General features: G+C 56.7%; 1 non-coding gene across 1 annotated transcript; it reads left to right on the forward strand.

Moving 5' to 3' along the window:
• Window positions 1–889: 889 nt before the first annotated feature.
• Window positions 890–14,445, forward strand: LOC102437774. The gene is made up of 5 exons (XR_002826976.1): window positions 890–1,184; window positions 3,041–3,149; window positions 9,999–10,057; window positions 12,298–12,440; window positions 14,231–14,445. It is a non-coding gene; the product is annotated as an uncharacterized LOC102437774 (transcript).
• The last annotated feature ends 1,376 nt before the right edge of the window (window positions 14,446–15,821 follow it).

Raw genomic sequence — 15,821 nt, forward strand, 5'->3', positions numbered from 1 at the left:
TCTTTCATTAGTAACGTTCACTGGAGTTTCCTCCACGTCCGCTTGTGTCTGGAGAGCTCACTTTTCACGCCTGAATAACCTTCCACTGCCTGCCTGGACCACAGCGATGCGCCCGCCACCTGCTGCGGGCAGGCTGCCTCCACGGCGGCTGTGGTGAGTGCACGGCGCAGGCTCCCGGCAGGTCTGTGAGCTCCTGCGCGGTCAGCTCCTCTGGGGGAGCAGCCGGGAGCCTGGCCGCTGGGTCCCGGTCACAGTGTTTCCTCCTGAGAAACCACAACCTGTCTCAGGGTCAGTGCCATCTGCATCCCCACCCGGGAACGCGCACTCCTGCTGCTCCACATCCCCCCAGCAGGGGGCGGTGTCGTGCTCTGGAGGTCAGCCTTCCTAACAGGTGTGCAGGCCTCCTTGTTTGTTAGTTTTTTAAATTTGTTTTTATTGATCTCAGAGAGGAAGGGAGAGGGACAGAGAGAGAAACATCAATGATGAGAGAGAATCATGGACCGGCTGCCTCCTGCACACCCCACGCTGGGGATGGAGCCCGCAACCCGGGGCCTGTGCCCTGACTGGGAATCCAACTGTGACCTCCTGGTTCATAGGTCGATGCTCAACCCCTGAGCCACGCTGGCCAGGCTCAAACCTCACCTTGGTAACGGGGCTCCTGGCCGTTGCCCTCCGAGCGTGGCCTGTGGCCGCGAGTGGGCTGGGTGCCTGGTGCTGCCCAGGGCGTTCCTGCCGACTGGGGTCACACTGTGTGTGCCAGTTCGCGGGCACAGCCAGGCCCGATTGGGCCACGCTGAAGACATTCCTGTCGTGTGACGCAAGCCTGCTTGTATTTTAGGTTTGCCAGGACTAATGAGTTCGAGCATTTGGCCTCTCCGCAGTCGCTGTTCATCAATGCCTCTGACAGGAGGAGGGCTGCACCCGCCCTGCTTTTTCTAGAAGCATGACCGCATCCCCGCTGTCGGGGAGGCGAGGGCAGGAGGGGTGGCAGCGGGAGCGGAACAGGAGGCCCGGGGGACACGGGTTTGGGACAGCAGGTAGCGGAGCGGCGGGCAGCTGTCGCTGCTGCTCAGACCGCCAGTGGCCGCGGCAGGTGCAGGGCTCTGAGTCTCTGCTCACAAAGGCGCCGGGCGGCCAGCAGCGCTGCCCTGGATTACCCGAGGGCACACACCCCGCCGAGTGAGGTAAGGAACAGGTGTGCCCGCCGCTCGCTCACCGGGCGGGGCACAGCCGGCTGGCCGAGCTCTGCCGGCCGAGGAGGGATGGGAAGGCATCTGCTCTCGGCCCCTGGTCCACACCGCGTCCCCGACTTGGCCGCCGCCACCCTGGAGGCACAGATGTCTCCTTCGTGCGGGGAGAAGGCCCGTGTCTGTGTGTCACCTCCCTTCCCATCTCTGGAAGCCACAGAGCTGGGCGGACTCCCCGGTGCAGGACGCGCTGGGAGCCCCGGCCAGGAGGGAGCCCAGCTGCACATCCTTAGACGGGGCGACGATGTGGTCTGTGGACCATGACTTTTTTCTTTTAGCCACAAGGTCCAGGGGGTTTTTACAGTTTGTTTTGTTAAATGTGAGACAGTCTGTTCTGCTCCCGGGAGCAGGTGGCTTACAAGACGCTGGGTTCCAGGCAGACCGGGCTGCACAGGAGTGAACGTCAGGGCTCAGAGGAAACGCTCCCGGGTCGAGAAACAGCGATTCCCGCCTCCCTGTCCCCAAGTTGGATGCTTCATGTTCCCACCCTCTTCTAACTTAGAGGGACAGGACGTGGGTGCCCTGGGAGCCATCGCTCTCTGCTGTGTGAAACGAATGGGCCGAACGCGATTCTAACTTCGTGATAAGCAGTTGGTGTTTCCCCCAAAAGCTAAACAAGGTGGAAAAAAGCCCGTTTTCTTTCCACATTCTGGGCGAGATGGTTCCGTGTAGGTCACGTCTCATATACACGCACATATGTATGCCTTTGCTTTGGCTCTATAAATAATTGTGAAAACAAACCCAATGCTCTAGGCACTATTTTTAGGTGGAGAAAAGTTATGGGAAAGACTCAGGGCCCTTCCTGTGAGAAAATGCTCTGCCCAAGTGGTTCCCAGAACCCCGCGAAGGGCGCTGAACGATGATTTATATTTTGCCATTTTTGGAGACATTTTCCTTAAAATATCCTTCAGCGCTTTTTGGTTTGCTGTCTACATGGGAAGGAAAGTAGAGGGTTTAGGGGAAACATGACTAAAAATAGAGAAGTTAAATATATGTATTTAAGGAACCAAGATATTTATAACAATATCTTTTCCCGGTGCCAGTGAACCAGAGCGATCACACATCTCGGTTTGGATGATTCGGGCGAAATGATCTTATTGTGACAAATGTACTTGCCCACCTGAGCCCATCTCATCTGTCGGCTATTTTCCTGTTCGTTCTGCCCTCGTTCATTAATTAAACGGTAATTTAATGGATGAGGTAGAACATCAGGATGTTTGCAGGTTTTGTGTTTTGAACCGTGCAGGCGAAGACACGCAACCTCAGAGATGCTGGCAGATTCACAGGGAGCGAGTCCGATGTTTAACGCACCTGCTGTTCATACGATGCCCGCGGGGTATTTTAAAACAGTCCCTGTTACTCTTCAACGGATCCCGATGCTCCTCCTTTGCCACCTGATCAGTCGTTCACTCCCCATAGACCCCGGAGCGTGGGAAGGGAGCCCAGTCTAATGGCGACCCCCCCTGCCCTAGGACTTCTCCCCTCAATGAAAAACGAGGTGCAAGACCTGGAGGGGCCAGGGCTGGGCTGGTCAGTGTGAAGGATGCGGTGAAAGTCCTGTATATGTCACTCTAGGTGTATGTTACAAAGCAGCATTGTCAGGTCAGAAAGAGGACTTGAAATGGGGCCGGGACACTGGATGCAGCGAAGGAAGGCTGGGGACTGGGCCATCTTTACAATAAGAAAGCGACGCTTCACCACGCACCCCCGCCCCCCCCCCCCCCCCCCCCCCCCCGCCAAGGCCCCGCGGGTGGCAGAGACCTGGGCAGTGACGAAGCCTCTTGTCCCCGCAGCTGGAAGACCCGGGGGACGGCCGCGGCTCCGGCGCCCACATGCTCAGCACCGCCAGGGTTCCTGCGGACCGGCCCGTGCGCATCGCCTTCAGCCTCGGCCAGGCCTCAGGTGCGCCCCCCATCCCCGCACCCCGCTGACCTTGACCTCCTGACCTCCATCAGGTCCCGGCTGGGTGGCTTCCCCGTCTCTCATTCTTTGGCCGTTTTAGTCCATTTTCTCTTCTTCCTTCCCCACGTCAGCTTTCTTCTGTTAGAGAGTCGTGGGCTGCACTTTCCGACCACAGCCCAGCGGGTCGCTGCTCAGTCGGTTGAGAGCTGGTGGTCGGCGGGTGTAAAAACACCGCGTCTCGGTCTCGGCTCCAGCAGCGTCTCCTGCAGCTGAGCTGCTGGCAGGTTCCCACTCGCGGAGGGAGGGGTGGGGAGGTGAGGCGGGTGGTCGTGGGCACGTGAGGTGGGTGGTGTGTGGGCAGGTGAGGCGGGTGGTGTGTGGGCAGGTGAGGCGGGTGGTGTGTGGGCAGGTGAGGCGGGTGGGGTGTGGGCACGTGAGGCGGGTGGTATGTGGGCAGGTGAGGCGGGTGGTGTGTGGGCAGGTGAGGCGGGTGGTGTGTGGGCAGGTGAGGCGGGTGGTGTGTGGGCAGGTGAGGCGGGTGGTGTGTGGGCAGGTGAGGCGGGTGGTGCGTGGGAGGCCAGGCGGCCTTCTCCAGGTGGCGAGGTTGAGGCGAGGCAGCCTGCACAGAGCTCCCTGTCACACTCCCCTCAGGGCCTCTTCACACACCTGGAATCGCACCCCCTTTGACACGGATCTGGGGTGTGGTCACGGCGGTGACAAGGGGAGGCGTGCATGTCCTCGGCCAGTGTCCTATCCGTACTTGTCACACATAGGACGTCCCCCCAATGAACACACACTTGGAGTAACTCTAAAGGCAGTGCTCATTAAAATACATTTCACTTTCAAAATTGAGGTGTCAGCTGTGAAAGTGTGCGTACATGTTTGGGGACACCCTGCTATGGTGTATATGTTATGTATGTGTGCACACACGTGTACATATGTACACACATATGACATGTAGGCCCAGGCGCAAACAGCGTGGCCACCTAGACCTGTCTTTTGAGGGCTGGTTGCCTCTCTGCCACTCCATCCACCGACCTGTCATCTCCCGTCACCCCTCTGTCCTCCCGCGGTGCCCTGTGGGTGACACTGTGACCAACAGTGACCGAAGAGGGACGGGTCCATCCCCAAACGATGCCGCCCAAGGAGCTGGCCCTGAAGCCCCTGACCCGCAGCCCATCTCCAAAGGCGCCTCCTAACGCGGGCGCCCGGGCAGGGCTGGCGTTGGCCCACCTTTCTCCAAACAGGCACCCGAGAGCCCCCGTCAGAAGGGTCCGGCCCAGATGGAGCCGCGTCTGCAGCCGGGTGTGTGCAGGGCCTGGCTGCGCGGGAAGAGGCTTTGCGCATAGTGGGGCGCCCTGGGACTCCCGGGTCAGGGTGTGCAGGTCACGCCGGGCAGCTCTGCCCTCCTCACGCCGCTGCCCTTTGGATTCCAGTGCGTGTGGCGCACACACCCCGAGTTCAGGGGAGCACCCAGACTGTCACAGGACGTGGGCACCGCGGGGGACTGTGGGAGCAGTTCATGGCCTTGAACTTATTGTTGAGGAGTCAGCAGAGTCCACGAGAAAGGACTCCCTTTTGCTGTCAATGTCGACTCGTTCATTTCTTAGGAGCCTCATTCAGTGCCCCTTCCCTCAGCCACGTCAGGCCTGCTTTCTTCCTCTCTCCACCTCACCCTACCCCCTACCCCTCTCCCCCCCTACCCCCTAGCTGCCCGTCCTCCCGTCCTCCCCCTCCTCCCCCTCCTCCCCTTCCTACCCGTCCTCCCCTCCCCTCCTTCCCCTTTCTCCCCTCCCCTTCCTCCTCCTCCTCTTCTCCTTCATATTTCTCTGAGATGAATTGAGATAGAGATTAAGAACATAGAGCTCTAGCCTCAGCAAGGCACGAGCTTCTAGACCTATTTCCATCACAATGTTTTTGATTTTGTGTAAGTCACTACACTTTGCTGAACTGCAGTGTTTGGTGAGATGTGTGAGATGACTGACAGCTGTGAGGCTCGCGTTAGCCCTGTGCAGGCGAGGTGTCGCCATGTGCTTCACGCAGATTCAGTCTCAGCTGTCCCTGCACCTGCATCTCACCCGTTACCCGCTGTCGAGGCAGAGGCACAGGACCAGTGGCCACTGCGTTTCTTGAGGCAGAGAGTGGGGCGGTCTGTGATGCACGGAGCAGGGGCAGCCGCTTCTGGGAGAAACCTGGTCGGGAAGAGCAGGATGTGTTCCATAAACCAAAACTCTCGCCCCTGGAGCGAGGGCTGCATAGTGGGAAGTGACCGGCCGTTCCCCGAGCCTCTCTGACCCAGGAGGACGATGTTGTTGTACCCATTTCACGGACGTGGACAGTGGGCTCAGGGAGGGTAACTTGCCTCAAATGGCAGCCAACAAATAGCATTAAAAAGGGACTCAGCCCGTTTGGAGGTGGGTCCTGTCATAAAAGAGAAGCCCGGCCCAGCCGGTGTGGCTCAGTGGTTGGGCATCGACCTGTGAACCAGGAGGTCACGGTTCGATTCTGGTCAAGGACACAGGCCCGGATGATGGGCTCGATACCTGATGTGGGGCGTGCAGGAGGCAGCCGGTCCATGATTCTCTCATCGTTGATGTTTCTACCCGTCTCTCCCTCTCCCTTCCTCTCTGACATCAATAAAAACATTTAAAAAATAAAAGAGAGACACACAAATGCTCCTGAGAGCAGTGTCCCGATGGCTGTGGGGAGTGACGGAGGAAGGTCAGTTCTGATGTTTTTAGAGGAAGAAGGAGGGGACGTAGAGGTAAATTCCATTTGATGGTGAACGACTTCCAAGGGGCTCTTGAAGCAGGTGTTTCTGGGCAAGTATGTGCTGAGCTAAATTAGTAAAAACATTCTTGCAGGAGGATAAATTGATAAGAATCACAATGTGATAGCAGCAATAATGGCGACCAGACGGCTGCTCCTAAGAAACGTGAAACCTGCGCTCAAACCTGACCCGGTTCCCGGTGGAGAGCGCCGCGGTCTGTTTGACGCTGGACCTTGTTGGCCTGACAGTGCCAGGTCCTGGCTGAGGTCACATGACGATTAATATTAATATTAATGATCAAGAATTGGCAGTCTGCCAGGTGTCATGCCAAATCTCTACCTGTATCCACATCTGTATCCATATTGAGAGCCCCATGTGTACCTGTATCCATACTTTTGATTTTATGCACCTGGAAGCCTAGTGTGGATTAGAGGATTCACATCTCCGATGCTTAGTAAGCAGGAAGCAGAGATTGAAAAGAGCCTTTGATGTGTTTCAAAGCGATGTGATGCTCTATGAGAAGCTAGGCATCCAGACCTTTAAAGAAAGTTGTTTGATATATTATTAACGTGGGATGGCAGCCTTATAGCACTTACTTTATTTCTATAAATAAAACATTAATCTCAACTTGGATTTAAAATGAAAGTGCCCAAGTCCTTTTGTGCATCAGTTAAATTTGGGGCAATATTTCATATAGAAAGTGTTTGCTTTGATAGGAGAGTATCAGGGAGACCGTTCTACGTTGAGATTTAAATGAAGAGAGTACACCCCAGGCCCAGGGCGATGTCCCTTCACTGGCCTGGAGCCCAGGAGGCAGGGCTCTGTTCTCTGTGATTCGGAGGAGGAACGAGGGCAGCGTCAGCCACTGTGGGCCGAGCGCGAGCGCACACACACACACACACACACACACACACCCCATTACCCCTTTTGTCCGACTTGTGGTGAGGGAATGGAAGCTAAGCTTGATCATATTAAGCATTTATTATTGTTATTATTATTACTGGTTATTTCCTAGGCCCCCGGCTGTGGGATAAATGACTGATGTCTGATCCCTTTAGTGGCATCTAGTTCCCGGGACAGGGAGTATCGCGCCCATTTAGCAGAAGGGAAAACTGTGTCTCAAAGAGGCCACCCTGATTCTCCACGTTCACCACCTGAAGAGCCGACGAGCTTCCATGCAGGCCTGTCCACTGCATGTCGCACTGACCGCTGTGCCCTCAGCGGTCAGGGCCTTCAGAGGTGAACGTCCCCAGGAACGTGTGTGCGTGAGCCTGGGCGCGTGGCCACGGCCCTCACCTGCTGGCCTGTGAGTGTGTGTGTCCCTGAAGGACGGTCTCCGGCCACCAGCTTGGGCCAAACTGCCGACAGGACCAGCTGCAGGGTCTGGGGGCCGTGCAGTCCTGCGGGCTCCTGGTCGGAGATGGTGAGGAGTTGCAGGCGCTGTGGGCAGAGCATGCCACCTGCCTGGGCCCACCTGGCCCAAGGGCCCCGTGGACTGAGCGGGCGGGAGACCCCGGGGCGGCTGCCCCCGCTGGCGGCTGCCCCCGAGGGATGTGCAGGTAGACGGGACGGAGTCTGAGCAGGTGGCCCTCGGGCTCCTGGCTGGGATGGGAAAGAGGTGGGTGTCCCCCGAGCTGGCTCCCCCGGGGTCTCCTTCGTGTGGATTGGGTCTCCTGGCCCAGCCCCCGATTGTGCCTGGGATGGGGACCCCGGTTGGGGGGAGTCCGGCCAGATTGCCGTCCAGAACGGGCTCAGACGCTGGTGTGCACACCTGGTCTGGTTTTGACGGAGTTTTCACCTCTCGGACGTAAAACAGGAAATAAGGACACAGCAGCGAGGACTTCTTAGTCTTTGTTTTTCTCTGCAAAGTACGTTTGTCCCACAGATGGACTCGCCTCTGGCCCAGGGTCACGCTCGTCTTGTGAATCGGGTGTTAAGTGTTCTCTGTCATGAGGTGCTGGTGACAGATTCCAGGGTTTGGGGAAAACTGCTGGGGCTCCAGACGGCCAAGTGTGTGTGCCGTGGGGGTCACGGCCAGAGGGGAGGAAGGCAGGGGCGCGGTCGGCGGGACACCCCTGCCTCTGCACCAGAGGATGGTCCAGTCGCCGCTCAGCGCCTCCGGCCGCGCGGGTCCAGCTACTGCGGAGCAGCCCCAGGGTCCCACCTCCTCGGTTCAGGGAGAAACGCAGCGAAGACGGTGGTTGAAGGGACAGAACAGCCGGCAGCTGCTCAGAGGCCCAGATGCCGTCCTGGGCACAGGGCAGAGGGTGCCGTGGTGGGTGCAACAAGTGAGCTCTATTTTAAGTGCCGTTGACTCAGTCCATCGCGTCTGCCCACGGGCAGCGAACATCTGCTTGGGAAACACTCCTCTTTACTCTCTCCTTCGTGTTTCACCCTCAGAGGTTCCTGGGCCCCTGGCGTGTCCCGCAAGCCCACGGCACCCTTTCGAAAAGGAAGCCTAGGACTATTTCCTCAACACATGAAACTATGATAACGCGACTGGCCGATGTAGCCTAGAGCCCCTCTCGCGGCATTCAGGCAATATTTGGCAAATAAATAAATTTTAAAAAAAATGTTTTTATTGATTTCAGAGAGGAAGGGAGAGGGAGAGAGAAACATCAATGATGAGAATCAGGTAAATAAATAAACGTTAATCAGTTATACTTGCATCGATTTTGTTACAAACCCGGGAGCTGCTTTTCTTTTTTTTTTAAAAAGGGAAGTTGGCCGGGGCGGGGGAGGCCGGCATGGCTACTGTACAGCCACCTTGGCTTCCGGAATCGCGACCGGGCTCGCGGCTCTCAGGAGCCGGTCCAGCGCCGCCGTCCAAGGTCCCCGAGCTCAGCCAAGTGTCCGCGCAGCTGTGTCCCGGGCTGAGTCATCGCCCTCCTCCCGCCGGCCCGGCCTGTGACTCATCGTTCCGCTTTTAGCGTATTTGCCTATTTTTAAGACCAGTTGGAGAAGACAGCCACTGTTTGAAAGTAAACAGGCCACACATCACCGCGGGGCGCAGCGAGCGGCTCCAGGCCCTGGCGCTGCCGGCGGCCGGGGTGCCAAGGCAGCAGATGGCCCGGGAGGCACCGGCTGGCTCGCTCCTCACATCTGTCTTGGGTTTTCTCGTTGCCGCGGCCACTTCCTGCTTGGATTAATCCAACTTGATGCACTTTGGAAACTCAAGTCTGACTTTTATTCTGCTTGTAAATTACCAATTCTGTGTTTATTTCTCCATCAACTAATCGGGCTTCCCTGGCAACTCGAGGTTGAGCCTCTACTTGCTGCCAGCTCGTCAGCGTGGTCCCGCAGACGTGCCGTGCGCTGTGGCTGAGTCAGGACGTAGATTTCTGTCAGGGGCTTCGCCGATTCTGAGGCACACTGGGGATTTGCTATTTTCTTGGCTATAAAAGTGAATTCTTTTTTCCCCAAAATGTTTGTTTTTATTGATTTTTCTATTCTTTTGGGGGGGGGGGAGATAAAACATTGATGAGAGAGAATCATTGGTTGGCTGCCTCCTGCACGCCCCACCCTGGGGATGGAGCCCACAACCCTGGCATGAACCCTGACCGGGAATCGAACCGTGACCTCCTGGTTCATAGGTGGATGCTCCACCACTGAGCCACGCCAGCTGGGCTGTTCTTTTTTTGTTAATCCTCATCAGAGGATATTTTTCCAATTAATTTTTTAGAGAGAGTGAAAGGGAGGGAGGAAGGGGAGAGAAAAAAACATTGATATGAGAGACACACATTGATTGGTTGATTCCCAGGGCCCGGCATCAAACCTGCAATCCAGGTACATGTGCTTGATCGGGAATCGAGCCCTCCACCCCTCTGGCTGATACTCTAACCACTGAGCCACCAGCCAGGGCCAGAGCCCTTCTTCACTGGGGAACAGCCAGAGGCGTTTGCGAAATGCTGGTGTCGGCCCCGGGCTGGACCCTTGTGTGTGTGTGTTGACCGTGAGTGCTGCCGTCCTCTGCGTCCTGTCCGTCTCCAGCGAGAGGCAGCGACGAGCAGGGCGTCCTGCCGGTGGCTCAGCCGCCGGGAGAGAAAGGGCCCAGAGTGAAAGTCTGATTTCCCTTCCAGATGGTGCCCCCACGGAGGACCCCGCGCTGCTCTTCCCGGAACTAGACCAGCAGCTGCAGGTGAGGGCTCTCCCGCACCCTCCTTCCTTCTCGGCTTCAACACAGAGCTGGGCAGTGGCCTGGGAGGCAGACGGAGGGCCCTACTTGTGACCCTCAGTGCAAAGGGGCAGCTCCTATGCTGGGGGGAGAGGAGGAACCCTGGGCCTGGAACGCATAGTCCACTCCCCTCTGTCTGGGCCGAGCAGCGTCCACTCCCCTCTGTCTGGGCCGCGCAGCGTCCACTCCCCTCTGTCTGGGCCGAGCAGAGTCCACTCCCCTCTGTCTGGGCCGCGCAGCGTCCACTCCCCTTTGCCCCCCAACCTTCCCCCCCCCCTTTTTTGGGGCCCGCAGGGGCCCCCCCCCCTCTTTTTGGGGCGCGCAGCGTCCCCTCCCCTCGGTCTGGGCCGAGCAGCGTCCACTCCCCTCTGTCTGGGCCGCGCAGCGGCCTGGCTGGCTGGTGACTTAGTAAACGACGGTGCCGGGGAGGCGACCTCAGCATCCCCGTCCTCGCTCTGCCCCCGCCTTCCCGGGTCTCGGACGGCTTCCAATAGATCAGAACATCGTTACTGAGTGAAGCCTTAGGATCCTGTCTGGTGTGACCCTGAGGACGATGTTGTGGTCACAGTTGCGGAGGCTCCATCGGGGACGCCCAGTTCAATGCGCCGAGTGGTTGGAAAGGTGCTGACTTAGGGCACTTTGCTTCTCGCTAGACCAGCGGTTCTCAGCCTGTGGGTCTCAGCCCCTTTGGGGGTCGAACGACCCTTTCACAGGGGTCGCCTAAGACCATCGGAAAACACAGATATGATTACATATTGTTTTGTGATTCATCACGATGCTTTAATTATGTTCAATTTGTAACCATGAAATTGGGGGTCACCACAACGTGAGGAACTGTGTTAAAGGGTCGCGGCATGAGGAAGGTTGAGAACCACTGGTCTAGACGATAGGGGGTGACTCCAGGCAAACTTGGCTCTGGGACGAGGTTTGGCCTAGAAAGCCTGGACACTGGCCTCGGGCCAAACGTCCACATCACAGGTCACAACACAGGTCATAGGTCATAGGTGATTACACAGGTCGCAGGTCATTGCACATGTCACAGGTCATTGTACAGGTCGAGGTCATTGTACAGGTCAAGGTCATTACACAGGTCATTGCACAGGTCACAGGTCATTGCACAGGTTGAGGTCATTGCACAGGTCGAGGTCATTACATGGGATGCAGGTCATTGCACAGGTCACAGGTCATTGCACAGGTCACCACGAGGCCGCCCCAGGCTCACACCCGCACGTGGACATCTGCTCAGTCACCACGTGCTTTCCCCTAAACGTTGCGTCTGGAAGCCCTTGGAGGGGCTGCAACCTCCAGTTCCCAGCAGACCCGGCGTTTCCTCGCACCCAGCGCCGTCCCCACTGTGGCTGCCTGGTCCCGGGAGGCACTGGAGTTGGGGACCCATCGCCCTCGGCAGCAGGAAGAACAGGGTGGGCCCGTGTCACACGCTGGTGTCCCCTTTCTCGGCCGTTCTCGCCTCGGAGCCTGTGCCCCGAGCTGGGATCCTGGACGCTGGCGGTGCCTGCGGGGGCCCTGGAGGAGCCTCACCTCCCGCCCAGCCCCGCCCAGCCCCACACGGTCTCTGCCCAGCAGGAAGCGCTCAGCAGGGCCTGTCGGGGGTAGAGATGCCGCAGGTCACCCAGGCGTGGGGGCCCCCCCAGGGGTCGCACATTCGCCGTCGGAAGACTTCTCTGTCCCTGCACCCAGCACCCGCCTCCCTCTCCTCCTCGTCCCCGGGGGATCTGCTGCCCTCCGCTGCTTCCTGGTGTCCACACATCCCCCCCTTCCTCTCTTTTCACCGGCTCCGTCTGCGTTTCCATCTGCGTGCTCACACGGCACACGCTCCTGCTGGGCCTCGGGCTGTGTCAGCTGCTGGTGGTCGGGCTGGGGCTGCACGATTATAACCATCTACTGGTCCCCGCCACCGTCTTTTCTGCTTTATTTCACTATCATCCAAGGCTATTTTATTGGCCGGCTGGTGTTTCTCAGTGGTTAGAGCATTGGCCCCTGGACCAGAGGGTTGTGGGTTCAATTCCCGGTCAAGGGCAGGTACCTGGGTTGCAGGTTCGATCCCCAGCCCGGTCGGGGTGTGCGGGAGGCAACCAATCGTGTCGCTCTCACGTTGATGCTTCTCTCTCTCTCCCCCCCCTCCTTCCCTCCCACTCTCTCTAAAAATCAATGGAGAAATATCCTTGGGTGAGGATTAACCAAAGAAATGCAAAAAGAAACAGGAGTGATGCCAGCCCTGCCGCCCGAATGCCCTCAGCTGTGGTGCCACCTGCACAGGAGCTGCCGGGCAAGGGTGTTCCCCACCCACGCTCCCGTGTGAGCCTTGCCACAACCGTGTAGCCGACTGGTACGTCCGCTGAGAAGGGTGAGGTGTCATTTTGGTCTAGATGCAGTCGCCAATTCAGACAGCGATTCTGCTGTGGGTAGACTCCCTTCCCGTCACCTGCTGCTGACCCTGTGGTCAGCTTACGTCGCTTCGATGGGTGGAGGATTGTTTTGCTTCTGGTTTGCAAGGTCGTCATAGGGGGTCATAGAACAACCTCATAAACTCTGCTCTGGCCTTCCGATGGCGGTTACGCATTCCGTGGCCACTTACAAAATATCTGGGTGGTGGAGGCTCTACCACCAGTTTGACCCCCAGGGTTTTTCTGTCGCTTTGCCAAGAATGTGGACATGCTGGAGCATGAAATTCGTGGTGCTGCTATTTTCACAGGAGCCCAAAACAGCCCCGGGCAAGAATAGCAGTGACCCACACTGCTCTTGATGTCTCTATTAATGCAGAATGTTGGGCAAGAGAGCTTGGGGCACGGTAGGTGTTAAAATGAACATCCCTGCAAGACATTCATTTATGGGCCGTGGGCCTCGGCCCAGGGGCAGGTGGTAGGTTGGTTCTATTTTGTGTGGATTCCTTTCCTGGAAATGGGTTTCTAAGTTCTCCGTGCCCCTCAGGGGCCGCGTGTGGGCAGAGCGCGTTCAGACCATGCAGGGCCCAGCCTGTGTCCACTTCTAAGAATGAATGAAACGTCTTTAGGCCCCTGTGTCCTTCCATTTGGAAAAGGTCAGGACCGACCTCCTCTCTCTTTAGAAAGATAGGACAGGAATTTAACTGGGTCAGGACCGAATTTGTCTTCACATCTAATGACGTTGCTACGTTTTGGAGACCCCGGTATGGCCTATAGATGCTCCAAAGCTAAGCTGCAATGTGGTCTTGATTATTAGCACTGGAATGAGGAACCTGTTTCTGTACTCGGGCATCGGCCAAGCTAACGAGTGGATGCTGATGGGAATCACAGGGACGGGCAGGAAGCGGGCTTGGCGTTGGATTGGCCGGGATTGGCGCTCAGCTCCACACCCAGCAGTTCTGTGATCCCGGGAATGAATGCTATTCGCTCTCTAAGCCTCACTTCTCTGCACTGCAACGTGGAGATAACACCTCGCCCGCGTCGCTGTTGTGGGATTAACTGTGAGAACGAGCAGCGCTGGCACAGTGCTCGGCAAAATGATGGCTCAGTCCATGTTCGTTCTCTTCCCTGGTGAGCCGTTTGCTGAGCGAAGCAGTGACGGAAGCACAATTCTGTGTCGGATGCAATAAGAGGAGCATCTCTCCGGAGCTTTGGGTTGGGATAGAGTTTGGAGGCCGTCGTCTTGTCTTCATGAAGTTAAGGGACTTGAAAACAAGGCGAATTTTTTTTTAAGCAAATTGAGCAATAGCCTCCCCCTCTGCCACCCCTACCCCAAGTCTCCCGTCAATTCTGAGCCGAAGGGACAGGTGTCTCGGTACACACTGAACTGGCCTCTCCTCGGACAGTGTCTGGTCAGTGCAGAGCTGAGGTCAGCTCCACGAATAAACAGTGCGTAGCTCGAGCTGTGCACTGCATATCTCGTTATCCGAGCTGTACCTCCAGACACTTCCTTTAGGTCTTGCATCAACAGATCCCTGTGGCTGGGAAGGAAACTGGGAAACAGAAAGGAAGTCAGCCTTCCAGGTTCTCAGCCATCCGGCGGGAACGGCTGCTTTTCCCCCCTCAAACATGTTGAAAAGTCCCCTGCAGTGTCTCTGGCTGCTGTGACCAGAGGAAACACAGATAGATCTTTGGAGCTTTCGAATGGTACCTTTTTTCCTTCTTTTCTTTTCAGAAACACAGGGGTCATGAGGGTGTGCCTTGTAGGAGAAGTTTGAGACACCCTGGAGTTGCCACCCTTCGCACTGCTTATGTCAACGGGAATGACTTACATACTCGTTCCAGTGTTAGATAAGGCGTAAGAGACGCCGCACACACATCTACTAGTGCCGACCATCATGCAGAGACTATAAAATGTCAGTTCTTAAAATGTTTTAAAAATAATTAAAATTCTAGATAACAGCATTTTCAAATATTGCAATGAGTGCTGAGTATTTTTTCCATTTAGTTTTAACAAATTATGCTTGTTAATTTGGGGTCATTAAAGTGCAACATGGCCTTAGCCAGTGTGGTTCAGTGGACAGAGCGCCGGCCTGTGGACTGAAGGGTCCCAGGTTTGATTCTGGTCAATGGCTTGGTCCCCAGTAGGGGGCGCGCAGGAGGCAGCTGATCAATGATTCTCATCACTAATGTTGCAATCTCTCCCTCTCCCTTCCTCTCTGAAATCAATAAAAATATATTTAAAAAAATAAAGTGCAACATAAATTTAAACCACTCTTTCCCCCTCCCCCCAATGAAAGGTAACATCGAGAATTAAGGAATAAATACAAAGTCTGCTCGGCAACCATAGAATATTTAGCTTCCTAAATATATCTCGTGTGTGGGCAGCTGGAGAGGAAAATTAACTTCTTACATTGTCAAGGTGGACGGGCCAGCAGGACTTGAAGGAGCCAAGGAGAAAACAGAAACGCTGAGACTGGCTCTGCCCCTGTGGAGAGGTTTGGCCGGGCCTGTCCCGCGGGGCCCTGTCCAGGGACCGGGGCCATTTCAGGAGGAGCTTGCCCACACCGTGGCCGGCGGACAGCGAGATGGGGTGGCGTGGCAGGGCTGGCACTCCTGCACCAGGAGCCTGCGGTTTCTCGGTTACTTCATCTCGTTAAATCGGTCCGGTGAGTGGGTGGGGACCAGAGTGAGGGCTCCACCGCACCGCGTGTAATTAAAGCGCTTGGGAGCTGGTCCCAGCAGCTGGGAGGCGGGGGCGGGAGGGCCGGAGGAAGTGCCCTCCTGGGCTCTGACCCTCCACGCAAACCCCGGGCCGTGCCTTGGAAAAGTGTCTCCGTGTTGGCTGGAGACACCGTTGGGAGAATGTCTTCATTTAACCTTCTTAGAACCGGACGTGTTGCGAGTAGAGCAGACCCCCCTCGGGGCCCTGGGTGGGCCTGCAGAGTGTTCCGGGATCCGCGGTGTGTGCACTGTCCGTGAGGGTGCCTCCACCTCTTCCTCTTCCGATCAGGGGTCTTCCACGAACCCCACGGCTGCCGGACAGGTGCAAGCCCCCTCTGGTCAGCATGACCCGCTGTGCTCAGGGGCGTTCACATCACCGGACACTCACTCCCCCTGGGAGACTCACCAGAGAATTTCTAAACACACGTGTCTTATCCCAGTAGGAATTCTGCTGAGTAAGAGTAGTAAGGTATTTAGGTTTCATACCTGAAATGAAAAGTAGAACCATAGAGTAACGAAATGTGATGCTCTGTGTGACATGGGACACTCATTGCTCTGTGTGACATAGGGCACGACCTCCAGGCGGAGTGAGTGTCCGGTGA

The sequence above is a fragment of the Myotis lucifugus genome, unplaced genomic scaffold (genome assembly GCF_000147115.1).
Source record: "Myotis lucifugus unplaced genomic scaffold, Myoluc2.0 scaffold_727, whole genome shotgun sequence".
Lineage (NCBI taxonomy): Eukaryota > Metazoa > Chordata > Mammalia > Chiroptera > Vespertilionidae > Myotis > Myotis lucifugus.